Consider the following 16,542-nt stretch of genomic DNA (forward strand, 5'->3'; position numbering starts at 1 on the left):
TCGTATGGCTGTGTTGTTTATCAAAAGTAATATGTAATATCAAATTATGATTTTTTTGTTTTTGCTCTTCGGCAAGTGGCACAGCTGTAGGGTAATACAACCAAGTATAAATTAAGCTTTAGACATGTGCTGGAACCTACCTCGCTGCATTTACTCATCTTATTCGCTTATTCAGTGCCATCCATAGCTACTAACACAGCCAGAGGCTATACTAGACCCCTAGCACCCAGAACCCACACATCTAGCACACAATCCCATCACAGTAACACATGCAATCTGCCAATCATTTTCCTAAACCGCTACTGCGTAGAACAGCGGTTCCCTACCTGTGAGGATGTTGCATTTATGGGCCCCAAAGTAATTGGTGAATCACTAAGATTCACCAATTACGATTGCTAATATAATATAACATAATTGCGACCGTCAGGGAGCAGTTTACTACCAGTAAGACTCCCTAATCGGGAGATAAGCGACCGTAGGTGGCTTATCTCCACAAATAGGGCAAAAATGTGTTTTTCCAAAATGTTCCTGATCCATGTTGATGACATGAGTGTAGACATGCTGTGTAGTGATATTCGTGATTTTAGGGCAAAAACTGTAGGAGCAGTGTCCAAAAATGTGTTTGGAAAATTGGCCTGAAGGTGGCGCTACAATAGGGCCATGTGAGAAATGAGGGGTGGGGTCTCCGCGTTGCCTTGGCGGACGAATAGGTACCGGCCCCGGCTCTCCCGGACGCTCCTTGCCCGAGTTACGGCATTTTATGTGCGCTGCAGTGGCAGGGGGTCCTCCACTGGGGGCGCCACCACTTTTGCATCCGTTCTGGAGCACCAGGAGTCGGTGGTCCCCGGGAATTCCCCGTGAGCAGCCCCGTTGGGGTGGTCATTTGGTCATTTTTGCACATTTGGTCATTTTTTACATCTGGGGGTCCCCCAGGGACCTGGGGGTCCCTGGGGCTCCGGGGGTCCTTGGAGGTTGTAGTTTGGCAGGCAAGGAGTGTGTGTGTAAAATCTGGCATGGATCGGGTCAACGGGTGCGGAGATATAAGCAGGGAAAAAGTGTGACGTGTGACGTGTGAGCACATTTGGTCATTTTTTACATCTGGGGGTCCCCCAGGGACCTGGGGGTCCCTGGGGCTCCGGGGGTCCTTGGAGGTTGTAGTTTGGCAGTCAAGGAGTGTGTGTGCAAAAATTGGCATGGATGGGGGCAACGGTTGTGGAGATATGAGCAGGGCAAAAGTGTGACGGACTCACTCACTGACAGACAGACAGACAGCCGGTGGAGGTTTTGGTAGTAAATGCGACCTACGGTCGCAACCAGTAACAGTAAGACTCCCTAATCGGGAGACCAGTAAGACTCCCTAATCAGGAGATAAGCGACCGTTGGTCGCTTATCTCCACAAATAGGCCAAAAGTTTGTTTTACCAATTATTACACTCTCTGTGAACATTTACATCAACAAATCCCAAGTACTATGCAGAACGACCCATTTCAAGTTTTTAATGTACAACAATATTTAGAAAATAGGTCTACAAGCTGACAGTCCTCGTCCCTTATATTCCCATAGGTTATATGGAGATCTCAGTGTTTGTCAGTCCTTGTTCATTTATGCCCATATATGGACATCTCTATATCTACTGTAACAGTCCTTGTCCCTTTATGCCCATATATGGAGATCTCTTAACTGTAAGTCCTTGTCCCTTTTATGCCCATATATGGATATTCCTGATGTCATCAGTATATGAACATATATGGGCTTTCTGATATGCCCATATATGGAGATCTCTTAACTGTAAGCCCTTGTCCCTTTTATGCCCATATATGGATATCCCTGATGTCATCCGTATATGCCCATATATGGGCTTTCTAATATGCCCATATATGGAGATCTCTGTATCTCCATATATGGGTATAAAAGGATACTTCAGGTCTGACATCAGGTTTGTTTATATTGGGTTGCTAGGTTTGACATCACAAACTCTATGGGCCATCTGACCTAGAAATCTATATTTGGGCATAGATGACTCATCGTGACCTCATCACACGTCGACCGCACGTGTGACGTGCGGTCGACCGCACGTGTGACCGACGGATGGCCGGTGGAGGTTTTCATACTAAACTGCGACCTTACGGTCGCTTATTCGCTTATCTCCACAAATAGGCCAAAAGTTTGTTTTACCAATTATCAAAACATAACAGAATCCCTTTTATGCCCATATATGGAGATCCCTAACAGAATCCCTTTTATGCCCATATATGGAGATCCCTAACAGAATCCCTTTTATGCCCATATATGGAGATCCCTAACAGAATCCCTTTTATGCCCATATATGGAGATCCCTAACAGAATCCCTTGTATGCCCATATATGGAGATCCCTAACAGAATCCCTTTTATGCCCATATATGCAGATCCCTAACAGAATCCCTTTTATGCCCATATATTATGGAGAAATCCCTGCTCTGAGTATCTGACATCAGTGTGATGTCACCAAGACTAACTAGACACAGGTGAAAACAAACATACAATCAACACAGGGATTGGCTGGGGCACAACAAGACGCAGGAGGAGAACATAACTAATCAACAGTAGGTGAGACAAGACAGGATACAAACTACAGGGGCAGACAGGAAACACTGGGTACAAAACTACAAAATAAAGGCAACACCAAAAAGCCAAACAGTACAAGAACACAAGACTAAATACTGAAGCTTCAAAGCTCAACTATACTTCTAAATAGCGTACAGAAGCCAAAGTCCAAAACTCAAAGTACAAAGGCCACAATGCAGAAGTCCAAAAACAAAGTCCAAAGGAATGGTGTGAGGCATGAAGCTCAATAACATAACAAGATGCTCAATATTCAGTCTTGACAAAAGGCTTCAGTCTTGACAGGGAAGCCAAAGCTCTCTGTCCACAAAGTCTTAAAGGGACAGTAGTACATAATGAGTCCAGGGTATGAGGGGACAGAATGTGTACGTATGCATGGCTACACGCGGCCCTGAGGGTCCGCGAGGAGCGAACTGTGACATCTCCATATATGGGCATGCAAGGGATTCTGTTAGGGATCTCCATATATGGGCATAAAAGGGATTCTGTTAGGGATCTCCATATATGGGCATAAAAGGGATTCTGTTAGGGATCTCCATTTATGGGCATAAAAGGGATTCTGTTAGGGATCTCCATATATGGGCATAAAAGGGATTCTGTTAGGGATCTCCATATATGGGCATAAAAGGGATTCTGTTAGCTGTTAGTGATCTCCATATATGGGCATAAAAGGGATGCTGTTAGGGATCTCCATATATGGGCATAAAAGGGATTCTGTTAGGGATCTCCATATATGGGCATGAAAGGGATTCTGTTAGGGATCTCCATATATGGGCATAAAAGGGATTGTATCCCAGATGATGCCCTGTTAGGAGATCCACACTAACAGAATCCATATATGGTCCTACCGACAGCTGCTATAAGCCAACCCTGGCGATAAGGTCTGAGTCGAAGAAATGCTTCTTTCCTGGCAAGAATTGCCCCTTTATACTGTAGGGCTCGTTTGTGTATTGTATGACATCACGCCACATCATCGGCTGAGGACTGTGTGATGTCATCATATCTCCATATATGGAGACATAAGTTGCTCATGCCCAAATATGGGCTGGTGAGGTCAGACTTAGTGTGATGCGTAGGTTATCTCCATATATGGAGATTCAACTTCAATGAGTAACCATGGCAAACTGTCAACTGCCCGTATGTCTTGATAATTGGTAAAACAAACTTTTGGCCTATTTGTGGAGATAAGCGACCAACGGTCGCTTATCTCCCGATTAGGGAGTCTTACTGGTTATAACCAGTAAGACTCCCTAATCGGGAGATAAGCGACCAACAGGTCGCAGCGTGATTTTAGGGCAAAATGTGTAGGAGCAGTGTCCAAAAATGTGGTTCAAAAAATTGGCCTGATGGTGGCGCTATATGGGACATCCATATTGATGAGATGAGTGTAGACATACTGTGTACCGATTTGTGTGATTTTAGGGCAAAATCTGTAGGAGCAGAAGACTGTTGCACGAGACCAGTGAAAATAGCTGATCTACAAGCACACGTGCTTGTAGATCGTCTATTTTCACTATGTTAAAGGACCTACACCATGAATTTTCACTTTTTCTATTTTAAAACCTTTTTTTGGGGTCCCACTGGCACCTTCTATCCTCACAAAGTCCTATTTCTGTACATTGTGTCTTTCTCTGGTTTTGGGAAGACAGAGATGAAAAGCTTTCCACGGGTTCTCAGAACAGTGCTGTTCTGAGAGTTGACGCATGTGACGTCACACGCGTTTCCCGTTTTTTTTTCAGAGTCAAAAAAAAAAAAAAATCAAAAAAAAATTTTTTTTCAAAACTTTTTTTTTTTCAAAAAAATTTTTTTTTTCAAAAACATTTTTTTTTTCAAAACTTTTTTTCAAAAAACTTTTTTTTTCAAAAACTTTTTTTTTCAAAAAACTTCTTTTTTTTTCAAAAAACTTTTTTCTGGAAAAAACCCACTAGATGCGCCCCTGAGCAAACAGAGGCCGTTTTGGTATTGCAGCTGGAGAGCCTCATTATAGTAGAGCTAGAACAAACAAAAAGAATGGTCAGAGTGTTTGTTGAGGGTTAAAACCTGTCTAAGACTCAATTTTGAGCATATATTTATACAAAAAATATAGTTTTAAAAGCATGGTGTAGGCCCTTTAAATCATTTTTAAAATGATATAAATATGAAACGATCGGTTTTGGACATACAAGGTTTTCACCCGACAACGACGATATGTAAAAAAAAAACCTTGAAACTACAGTATAACGTAACGTAAAGTATATACTACATTAGTTCCTTTGATCCAAGCCGGAAAACAATCGATCGATTGATCATTACAATAGGCCTATATACAGTACATGCTCTGATAATGCTACCCATCGTGGCCCACCCATGCAGATTGGCTCAAGTGGGCCCCGATCCAGAAAAGGTTTGGAACTGCTGACGTAGAACAAAAGCTGCCTTGGCTTAGTTGTTGTCTAGGTGCTTTATCGATGCAAAAGGTCCCAACAGATGCAGTGAAAGTACATCATATCTGCTCTGCTGCAACCACACACTGCATACATGCAGCATGCATTCTGCATATACCGCATACGCTGTTTTGTACCGAGTATGAATACCTCATGGGAGGCGAAGCATGAGTTCTATTGGTATCTAATATGTAGATGTTTTTTTTTTGTTTTAATGCCTTTAAAATGATCTTTCTCCTGTATGTCTGTGCTATATAGTACCAGGGTCAGTTTGGCTGTGGGCATACACAAAGTAACCTTCATCTCCTCTGCTAGTATATTCTCAGAGGTTTTGTGTGTGTGTGTGTGTGTGTGTGTGTGTGTGTGTGTGTGTGTGTGTGTGTGTGTGCGTGGGTGCGTGTGCATGAGCATGTGTGAGTGTGCGCATGCTATTCTTTCAGGCCTTTCCTTTGCTGTGTCAAGCACATATTATTTTTAGTTAATTACCTGTCTGTGTCAACCTCAAGTATAACACCGTGCCGTACGGCCTCACACTGCATCAACTCCTATGCTGGGCTGGCTGGCTGGCTGGCTGTCTTCCACTGCAGGAAAATGTACACCACACATGATTGATGACTTCTATTCCGCCTCCCTCTGCCTAGCACTATAGCCTCAGCTGCCTCACATGTCCGGACTGCAGGATTTCTTTTTGTTTTCACGTTAGACATACAGGACATATTTAAACACATGTTTGAAAATGCTTACCGTCTCCCGAGCTATGTGTTTTCATCACCACCATGCATCCCAAGACACTGACACATGCAGAGAGAGAAAGAGAGAGAGAGAGCACGTCAGAGAGAAGGACATGCAGGGTAGGGTGAAGGAGAACTGTGCAAGGTGTTGTTGCTTCGCCGCACGCCTCCCTGTGAAATATCCACCCCACGACGCAACGCTGAGCGCTCCCTGCCATAAATGTCACATATTTTGAAGGCCATCTCTCACGGTGAAATATAATGGTGCCTTTTTATTGATTGGATTAGCAAGGTAATAAAAGGTCTGTATTGACAAAACCGACAATGGATACGTTTGGGATTGATTGTACCGTGGAGCCGGCGAGGGCACTTAGGGGCCCGGGACCCCTTTCTCAACCGCATCGACTGCTCCTTGAAATGTGAAAAAGATCATTGATAATCATGATCATAAAATGAGGGATTCGTGGTGCAAAACCCACCTCGGCCTGACCCTCTCCCCCCTCCCATAAGGGAAGAGGCTCTTTTTCCCCCCATAACTCATGTGTCCTCAATTGTGTTGCGCATGATTGCATGAGTGAAGCCATATATTTTACAAATACACTGGGGTCAACATTTTTTTTTTTACTTGTTTCAGTCTCTCATCGCTGCATCACAATAATTGTGTCTTCATGTATACAATATATGCACATACAGTATTTATACAGTATGTCATATGATACCCAAAGTGGTTTTCTTATTGATTCTCTCTACTGTCAAACACAAACACATCAAATGAATGGAAATGTGTGCCCTCAACAAATCCTAGCAGAGACTGGTATTTGAAATTGGACTTGTTCCAAAATGTATCACGATGCAAGCAAACACAAACTGTTCTTTTTAATCACCTTGGACTATTCTGCCATAGCTCCATTGATGTTTTGTGCTTAGGCAGAAAACAATTCTTATTTGACAATGCAGTTTTTCTTCCGTGACATGGCTGCTTCCCTCTAATCTCCATTTTTAAAAAGGGACCGCACGCACGCACACACACGCGCGCACGCACGCACGCACGCACGCACGCACGCACGCACGCACGCACACACAGACAGACATACACAGAGAGAGAGAGACAGACAGACAGACATACAGACATTACATGCTCACACAACGGGCATAATTAGATAGATAGATGGCCAGATGATAGATAGATAGATGGGTGGATAGATGGATATGGATAGATGGATATATCCATCTATCTATCCATATCTATCCATATGGACAGATAGATGGATGGATGAATGGATATAGGCCTATCCATCTATCTATCCATCTATAGATGTATAGATAGATAGATGGATAGATGAGACACAGAGAGACAGACAGACAGACAGACAGACAGACAGACAGACAGACAGACAGACAGACAGACAGACAGAACGTCTTGCATATGACACTCCAGTATCAGGAGAAACAGATTTGGGGTGACACTTTGTACCTCCGACTGCCGATGAAGTTATTTTTTTTATTTTTATTTTTTTTTGTATGTGTGTATGCTAAATTTGAGATGAAATGTTTTTTAGACAGGTTCTAACCGGATATCAAGCTGCGGAGGAATGTGTGTGTGTGTGTGTGATCAGGTTGACACTAGAACATTGGTCCATGTAGCAGAAAAGAAATGGGAAATTACACGTTTGGTAGGAAGAGAGGAACAAGAGAGAATGCATAAGTGAGTCGTACGGACCTTGAGAGATGCATAATTTCAGGAAAATAAGAAATAGATTGTTGTAAAGTGCATGTGAAAGGGACAGGGTGGCTACCTGCTGATATTCCCCCCCCCCCCTCTTTTCTGACCTGAGAGGTGCAGCCTGTTTGATTTAGTGCCAATCACAGTTTTTAATGTCTGTGCAGAGCATCATAATTTATTAGGATTATCATAAACTTGTGCCGGGAGCTGGTGCAAGTGCACTTGTGCCTCCCCTCAAAATGAATTACCCGCTGCTGGCCAAGGCGTCAATCAGGCCAGAAATGGCGACACCAGCTTTTTTCCCCTGACTTTGTTTTTCCCCACAACCTTTCCATGCCAGCCCATCAAAACCAAGAACCCCCAATAAATATTCATCCCATCATATTCCACAGAAGATAGCCAAGGATATTAGGTGAAGAATAGCTGAAGGGGACTTGGTTCGTTGGATGTTTGCCTGTTTTTGTTGAGATTAAAAATGAAGACACTATAAAGCCCTTCGTGTGTCCTAAGCCCTCGGTTTTGATCACGCCGGGGAACGAAAGAGCCGTTGACACGTTGCCTTGAATGTCGTCGCTGTCAGGTAACCTTGTATGTCCAAAACTGTTACTGATCAGGAAATGGGGGAGAAATAACCTGCATTCGAATGAATCCAATGTAGTTATTATTTAGTCACAAACCCTTGTTAATACGTTTCATTGGTTCAATAATTACAAGTAAGACGTCTAAGGCTAGGGCTCCACCAAAATGACGGCGTCGTGCCGGCGTCGGACGCCGTCAAAAAATGAACCGGGGCGAATTTGAGCGTCCGACGCGGACGCTGACGTCGGCAGTGGAGCACCCTTCATTGATTAAAACGGGAGCGTTCCCTGCGTTGACGTTGACGCGACGCTCGACGCGCCCGGTGGAGCCGGGGGGTAAGGGCGACATTTAGGGCGAGGTCGCGCCATGTTTTGGCCATCTGGCCAGTGATGTATATCGGACCAGTTACCCGAATATGGAGACTCCTGGTACCCATATGTAGATCCATCTTGGCCATCTGTCCTGGCCATATATGGATTCTGTTAGTGTGATATGTGGCCGATGTGGCCTACATATATGGGCATTCATATGAAGTCCTATGTTAGATATGGGCTTAATATTGATGACATAAGGGATCGCAAATCCCAGTCGCAAATAAAACACACAGAAACACATGAGCCGCTTTGTGAACTTGTAGATTGGCTTTTTTCTCTCCGCTAATTCTGCAAGACCCTTTGTACGATGAAATTTGACATTCAATTATGAAAGAAAAAACATTTTGACATTATGGAGATATGAGATTTCTTCTCAACAACGACGATATGTTGGTAAGACTGTATTGCAATTGCTCCAAGATTACACTGCAAAATCCAGAGCGTAAAAGGGACCCATAAGTGTCAGAATCTCCTTCTGTGCCTACTCTATCGTGCACAAAGTTGATGAATTACATTTCTCAGGCAACAAATAAATGAGTGGGCCGCAAAATGAAGATGAAAAAAGGTTATGTCAGCGGGCCTTGTGAAGATTTTACACCCTCTAGCTTTTGGACAAGTGGCCTTTTTAAGATTAACAGCAAGTGCCATACTAGCTCTTACTGCTTGTGGGTTTAACATGCATTTGTTGCATCAATGTGTACAGCCACATTTCAACCAGACGCTCATTGTCTTAACAGGGTGTGCAATGAAGCCCTGAGGATTTTGCTGTGTGTGTTATAATGTAACAGCCATCTCCATCAAATAGAAGGCATACCATCTTGCTGTATATTCCAGCACCGGTAAACTTTACCTTCTTTTGCAGTTATTGTGCCCAGTGTTTCATCAAAGTGCAATCCAAGTTCACAGGCTGTGTGTCCATAGTTTTCTGCATTAGAGTTTTTATATACTGTAGTCTTTATCAGGTGTTAAGCTGCTGCTGATTAACTGTGCCTACTGCATAGCCTTAAACCCCCCCAGTGGCCTTTGTGGACAGCGAAAAACACATTCCAATGAATGAATGAAAAATCTATGGAACAATAGGTGGGTCTATTTTGGGGGCTGATCTGGAGCCTCTACTGGCACGGAGCGCAATGGGAGTGTGAGAGGCAGACAGATTGGAAGCCTAATTAATTCAGCTTTCCTTAATTAGCCTCTCTTCCTTCCATCAGTGGCGGCCCCAAGGGTGTGCTAGCGGGGCGATTGCCCAGGGCGGCACTTTGCGGGGGCGCCAGAAGAAGAAAAAGAAAAAAAAAAGTAGAGTGAACGCCGTGCAAAAACAGCTCAACCGTCCACTCCCTTGTCTGTTTAAATCAGACCGAATACAACAACACCACCTGGTGGTATGATAGAGGCTGGCAGCTCCAAGCAATACACTCCGCCCCCCCCCCCCCCCCCCCCCCTCCTTGTGATGTCATATCCACGCGCCAGTATTGAAATATTGAAAACAACAACAGCATGGAGTTCCTCACATCTGTGGACATGACTAGATATTATAATATAGTTGCTTGCCCTGAAACATCACATGGAGAGGATTATTTTGTTCTTGAAAACATAGACCTCAGGCTCTATATCAGCCAGGATATAGGAACTCTTGTCTCACTGTGCGTGACTGTGAAACAACCATTTTTCCTGACCAGCACAAAGGTAAGACAGTCAGATCATAAACCCTATTATATTAAGCCCAAAATGGTTCTGCCGCCGTGTAGAACCGAACCGATTTTAACTTAAAAAAATGCATAATTTGCCCGCAAATATCCGATTTTTCCGGCCGCGCTTTGCGCGGCCATAGGGCGGCGCTATACTACCTGGCACAGGGCGCAATATACGTACGAACCGCTACTGCCTTCCATGATGCACTCTCCAATCTTTTGACTCTGTCTCTCTTTCACCCTCTAACTCTAACACTCTCTCTCTCCTGCTCTCTCTCTCTCTCTCTCTCTCTCTCTCTCTCTCTCTCTCTCTCTCTCTCTCTCTCTCTCTCTCTCTTAAAATGGACGCCCATATGTGGAGCTGATGTCTGACATCAGCTCCACATCTGAGTTTTCCAGAACCGGCACTGTGTCTGCAGAGATCTCCATATATGGGCATAAGTGGACACAGGCAAACAGACAGATAACTCCATATATGGGCATAAATAGACACAGGCAAACAGATGGTCAAAACGGGTCCTACAGAGATCTCCATATATGGGCATAAAATGGACATTGACAGATTTCTCCATATATGGGCATAAATGGACACAGGCAAACAGATGGTCAAAACGGATCCTATGACAACAGGTATAATGGGGTTTGCATTAAAGGGCGGGACATTCATTCCCTATTTACATCGTTCCCGAGTTGGCCAGGTCGCCGACTAGACACTCGGCCGCATATCTCCATATATGAGCATAAATGGACACAGGAAAACAGATGGTCAATATGGGTCACACAGAGATCTCCATATATGGGCATAAAATGGACACACGCAAACAGATGGTCAAAACAGATCCTATGACAACACAACAGGTATAATGAGGTTTGCATTAAAGGGTGGGGCATTCATTCCCTATTTACATTGTTCCCGAGTTGTCTGACTAGACGCTCGGCCGCCCGAATAATGTGGGTATTTGAGTCTATGAGAAATTTGGGGTATATTTTGTCATGGCCAGCGGCTTTGTGTTGAGGTAGGGTGCGTAGTTTTTTAAACACTTCATCAGTTGTCACCGTGGCAAGTTTAAAGTTGTCTTTGTATACCCCCAGGTTCTTGTAGAATTTCAAGATGTGCTTAACACCAAACGCCTCAGATGGAGCCGGCAGTTTTTTGACCAGATTTTTGGCCATGGAGGTGAAGTAGATGTTAAGATTTTTGGCTACATCAAGACTGTCAGTGAGGAGGGTGATGGGAGTTTGAATGGATATGTTGCTGGTTAAGGATCTGAGTTTGGTGCCACAGCCTAGTTGTTTTTTAAATAGTTTCCATAGGTCTCGTGGTTTGTGGATGTTTGTAGTTTTTTTTTTTGCTGAATGGATTAAGGATTTTGTCCGGTTTCTTAGTTTACTGGCCTCTAAACTGACTATTTGGAGTTTGGCTTCAAGGCGTTTGTTGGGGCCTTTTTTGAGTTTGTAATTACATTTGCGTTTCTCAGAGTATTTTTGGTTTCTGAGTTTTATTGATTCGCAGATATCCGAATTCCACCATGGCTGTGAACGGGCTTTAACCCTGATCTTGCGCAAAGGGGCCATTTCGTCTAGGGTAGTGTTGAAAACGGTTTTAAAGCCCAGCCAAGCTTCATCAACCTGAGTGGTAGCGAGTACTGGGGACCAGTTGTTATTCCCCAGTTTGAGATTAAAGGCTTCGCTAGAGTAGGTTTTGAGGTTTCTAGCTTTGACTGTTTTGCCGTCGGCTTTAGACTTATGTATTTTACGGGTGCAGTAAATGATATCATGATCGCTTAGCCCACATATGATAGTCCCACTCGAGGTGACTTTGGATTTGTCTGTGGTTACAATGAGATCTATGATGGTTTGAGAATTATCTGTAACCCTAGTTGGCTTGGTGATGAGCTGAGTGAGACCGTATTGATTACAGAGCTTATTGAACTTTTTGAAGACAGGAGCTTCTTTACGAAGCATGTCTGTGTTCCAGTCCCCAATAATGTATTTTTCAACATTGTCCACCGGTGCTAGGCTCTCCTCAAGTAACTCATAGAAATCATTTTGATCGGGCGGTCTATAGATGGCACCGATTAGTATGTTTTTAGCTTTCTCAAAAACCACTTCCACCCATACAGTTTCTAAAGAGCTGTGTTGTAGGTCGGGGCGGGGGATACATTTGATATCGTTATGAACATGCATGCATACACCACCACCAAATCTATCATTACGAATGATTGAGTAGTTATCAATTTCAACCTGAGAGTCAGTAAGAGAGTCATCAAGCTTGGTCTCTGAGAAGGTTAGAAAATGGACCTTACCTTCGATAAACATTTGCTTGATAGAGAGAGAGAGATAGAGAGAGAGAGTGAGTGAGTGAGTGAGTGAGTATGCGTGCGTGCGTGCGTGTGTGTATCATATGGTTATTATTAAGAGAACATTTGAGGACAGGAGGAGATCAAGTTCAACCAGTTCTACATTACTAATCCAAAATAATTTATTGCTACGGCAGCTTTGACAGTTGTGGTTTCTGTCCATTACGGTGATATCTTGATGACAAACCTATGAGGAAGTCTCACACCATAGTTGTGAAGTAAGGTATGTTGAACAATGGAAATAGAAAGGTTGTGTACCGTACAGGATGAGTACATAATGAGTGATTAGATGATGGCGTGACAGGATTGAAAGGAATGCAGTGTCGCAGCTACTTTCATGCATGTGTAGCAGAGTGACTCAGCCTGTTGGCCTCAAAACTCTAATATCTCCCTCAGCCCATAAGGTTAAAAATATAGGTCACTGGTTAAGTTATTGGACTTTCACGTGGGAGACCCGAGTTCAACGTTACTCAAGGCCTCCAAACTTTATATTAGTCAGAGGTGAGCAAACTGAGGTCTGATGGTGATTGTGGATCAGGCCGGGGACCGGGGAGAGTTCAGACCTGTGTCAGTGATAAAAGTTGTGAATTAAGTTATGATGAAAGTATGCAGTTGGACAAGTTTCACATCAGCTGCTAATTAAAAACAAACATGCATGTACAGTAGTGAATGCTGCTTAGAGAACAGTGGGGGAGAGGGCAGAGCAGAGCCAAAAAAAAGGCCATTCATTTTCCTCATAGACTTTTACAAAACTATTTACAGTATATTGAATTGAATTGAATTGAATTAGCCTTTATTGTCTCCGAGGAGAAATTTGTCTTGGGCAAATAGAAGTAACAGTGTTATACAAAAAGTACAAAACTACTACTACTACTACTATATCAACAAGTCAGACGCCTAAGGGGGAGAAGCGACCTAAGGGCGAGGTCGCGCACATGAGCGGGTGCACTGTGCACATGTGCGTGTGCACATGGGTGCGAGCACGCATCCGCCTGGGTGACAGCAGACTGCTGGACGAGCGCTGTCGCTTTGGCATGGGATCAACTTTGACCAAAATGATGCACAGACCTTGTTGGTTGTTTAAGTTGGATCATTATGATGTCAGAACATGGTCAGCTATATCCTTCTGCTGAGCTGGGATTAGGTGTCACGCACTGTGACGCGTGAGGTGTCACGCACTGTGACGCATGAGGTGTCACGCACTGTGACGCATGAGGTGTCACGCACTGTGACGTACATGATTTGGAGGTTTTCATAGTAAATGTGACCTACGGTGACAATTATTGTAAGCCTAGAACCAAGCCATCCAGGATCCTATTGAATCATGACCATGACACCTTTGATTCTGTGAAAATAATAAAATGAAAAACACTAAACAAAGAGTATATGAAATGTAGTATATCATATAATGCAATATTCAAATATTATTGGTCTCAGTCGTATAGAGTTATATCTTCAGCATCCGTAACAATAACAAAAATATCACTTCTCAGTATTAAGCGTGGCCACACTTCACTCTACCTGAACACAAAGTAAACACAACACCAAGCACATCCCATAATACCCCTCTGCAGCCTGCCAGCTACCTAAAGGCACATACCCCTGGCCCTGTGTAGGCTACATAGCATAGTATAGGGTTACAGTCGTTCATAAATAGTGTTTGATCATGAGCTGGTTCAGCCGTCTCCATCAACCATGTGTTTCATCGCACTTTCGGTGTGAGTTTTGGCTCCCATGGTGAGGTGTCATGGCCGCTCATGGCGCATCCCCGGCATCACGTGACGTCCTTTCCTCTAAAATGTCCTTGCTCTAAACCAGGAAACATTGCAACGTGTTTTTTTTTTTTTTTTTTTGTACTTGTTAATTTGTGTGTACAAAATATAGATTCCCTGTCGAAACTCCAAATTACACCAACATTGTTCTTGTGAAGTAGTTAGTGTGTTCTTTTTTATTAAGATAATTGAGTTTGCATTATTTTGTGATTATTGCTCCTCCTCCCTTGCCATGTATGAACTGTCAAAGGTGTGTCCTTACATTCTGGGCAATGAGCCACCCTCAGTGGCTGGGAGTTTCTGAGGTGAATATTTTCACTTCAACTTTGGCTGTCGTCATAGAGTCAGTAACACCCGCACAGGTCTGTTTGGATTTTAATTAACGTGTGCTTTTCAATTGAAAAAAGAATAATAATAAAAAAATAAAAATAAACTACAAATAACGATACCATGTATAGCTAAAACGATATTCTGAAATATGTATATTTTTCTTTATATAGTGATCAACATGGCACAGTCCAGACGTCCAGGTAGGTCACAAAACCATGCGTCGCAAAACACTGTTTGTTACTTCATGATGAACCATGGACTGTTGTGGTGGAGGGAGATACAGATGTACTGTTGGGGTGGAGGGAGATACAGATGTACTGTTGGGGTGGAGGGAGATACAGATGTACATTCCTAAACTTCACACGTCCTGCCATTGACCATTTTCAGGGGATTGGCAGAACATTGGGCTTGTAGATCAGCTATTTTTTGCTATTTTTACGACCTTCTCTGACTTTTAAATCTGCCTATGAAGGTGGATTCTGCTTTCAATGGGAATGGAGTGGTTTCTTGACATTTGCATGTTTCTGCAAAAATACGCTCCAATGTCCATACAAATTTGAAATGCAAAACAGGGAAAGAAACCTGTGGAAAAAAAATGCATTTGCATTATTACAACCTTTGGGTTTATAGATGCCTCTTCAATTGTCTTTTGAAAATTGATTTCAGTGTTTTCTTTATCAATGGCAGTGTGTTCCATTCAACCATGGTTTAGAGTTCTCAACGGGCCTGAAAATTAAGGCCTAACTGGGCCCTAACTGGGCATGCCCGAGGCCCCTGCCCGACTAGTAATTAGCACAGATTTTAGGGTCGGGTATGGTCGGGTTTGGGAAGAATTTGAGACCTCTATCACAGAGTAAAAGTAATAAAATAAAATAAATATATATATATATTTTCTTTTTTCATTGAGCCAGAGGCCCGGCCCAGCCCTACCATTTAGCATACATTTTATAAAATATTGGGTAACGTATGGTCGTGTTTGGGCAGAATTTGAGAACTCTACCATGGCTCTCCCCAGCACTGTGTGTTTCATCGACCCTGTTCTGGCTTTAGAGACTTGATGTGTAAATTGATTATATAGACAGCTAGGATGTTTCAGCACATTAACTCTTATCCTGCCAGATTATTTATTTATTTATTGGGTCTGGTGCCATCAAAAAGCGGCTTACCTTTGCAATGTTACAGTAGATTGATAGACTTTTCTTTTTTTTTTTTTGCCTTTCATGCCTGCCTGGTCTGCACTTTCACAGACCAGGCAGCAGAGGGCGGCGTAATGCCATTAATGTGAATTTGGCCGTTCAGTCTTGCCATAGATTGGGAACAGACATTGTACACAAAGCCCCAGGGCCAGAGAAAATCAACACGGAAGAGAATTGGTCTCCGTTGATGTTAAAGTTGTACCATGTAACTTTTCTTATAAAACAAATCTTAAAATTGTCCTAACTGTTAAATCGCTAAAGTTTTAGAACACCCACTCCGTTATTTTCAGCTTCTGAAGCCTTCTCTTTATATGTTTTCTATGATCCTGGCCGTGGACCGGATTTCGCGCCAAAATGACGTAATCTGCATCATCTGTATACGTTGTGTATACGTTGCCCAATCACATCGCCGATCATGCACACATGGTACACTACCGGCCAATCACAGCGCATCTTGAAGTGGGGTCGCCATATTTGTAGTCGCCCGTGTGTCTCTTTACTCAAAAGGTAATCTCGCCTACCAGGCAGGGTGAAGTAGTCCGTTTCTCCGGAATGCCTGAACGCACAGGAACCAGGGACCCCTCTAAAGATAGCTCTCGGCGTTGTGGAGGCAGACGCGGGGGTGTGAAGGTACGAAAAACGGGCGAAAGACGCGAACGCGACCGCGGTTTGCTATAGGGCTACTGACCACTAGTTGAGCATCTTACACAGTATAGCTTTAACGCATAATGGATTTTTAAGACCATCACTGCTCACCATGTGAT

The 16,542-nt window shown here is 43.3% G+C and overlaps 1 protein-coding gene across 2 annotated transcripts in view; it reads right to left on the bottom strand.

The window, feature by feature from the left end:
- Positions 1-16,542, bottom strand: part of LOC308281308 (interleukin-1 receptor-like 2) — a 53,708-nt gene that overhangs the window by 11,919 nt on the left and 25,247 nt on the right. Inside the window, exons 9-10 of one of the 2 annotated variants that reach the window (XR_013961834.1) lie at positions 5,770-5,816; positions 5,512-5,606 (exon numbers count right to left, since the gene is read on the bottom strand). The exons of the other annotated variant lie outside the window; for it this stretch is intronic. The gene's annotated coding sequence lies outside the window, so the exon portion shown is untranslated. The remainder of the gene's footprint in view (positions 1-5,511; positions 5,607-5,769; positions 5,817-16,542) is intronic. 2 annotated transcript variants of the gene reach the window in all.

This window comes from Nannobrachium achirus (genome assembly GCF_963921795.1).
Source record: "Nannobrachium achirus genome assembly, chromosome: 3".
NCBI lineage: Eukaryota > Metazoa > Chordata > Actinopteri > Myctophiformes > Myctophidae > Nannobrachium > Nannobrachium achirus.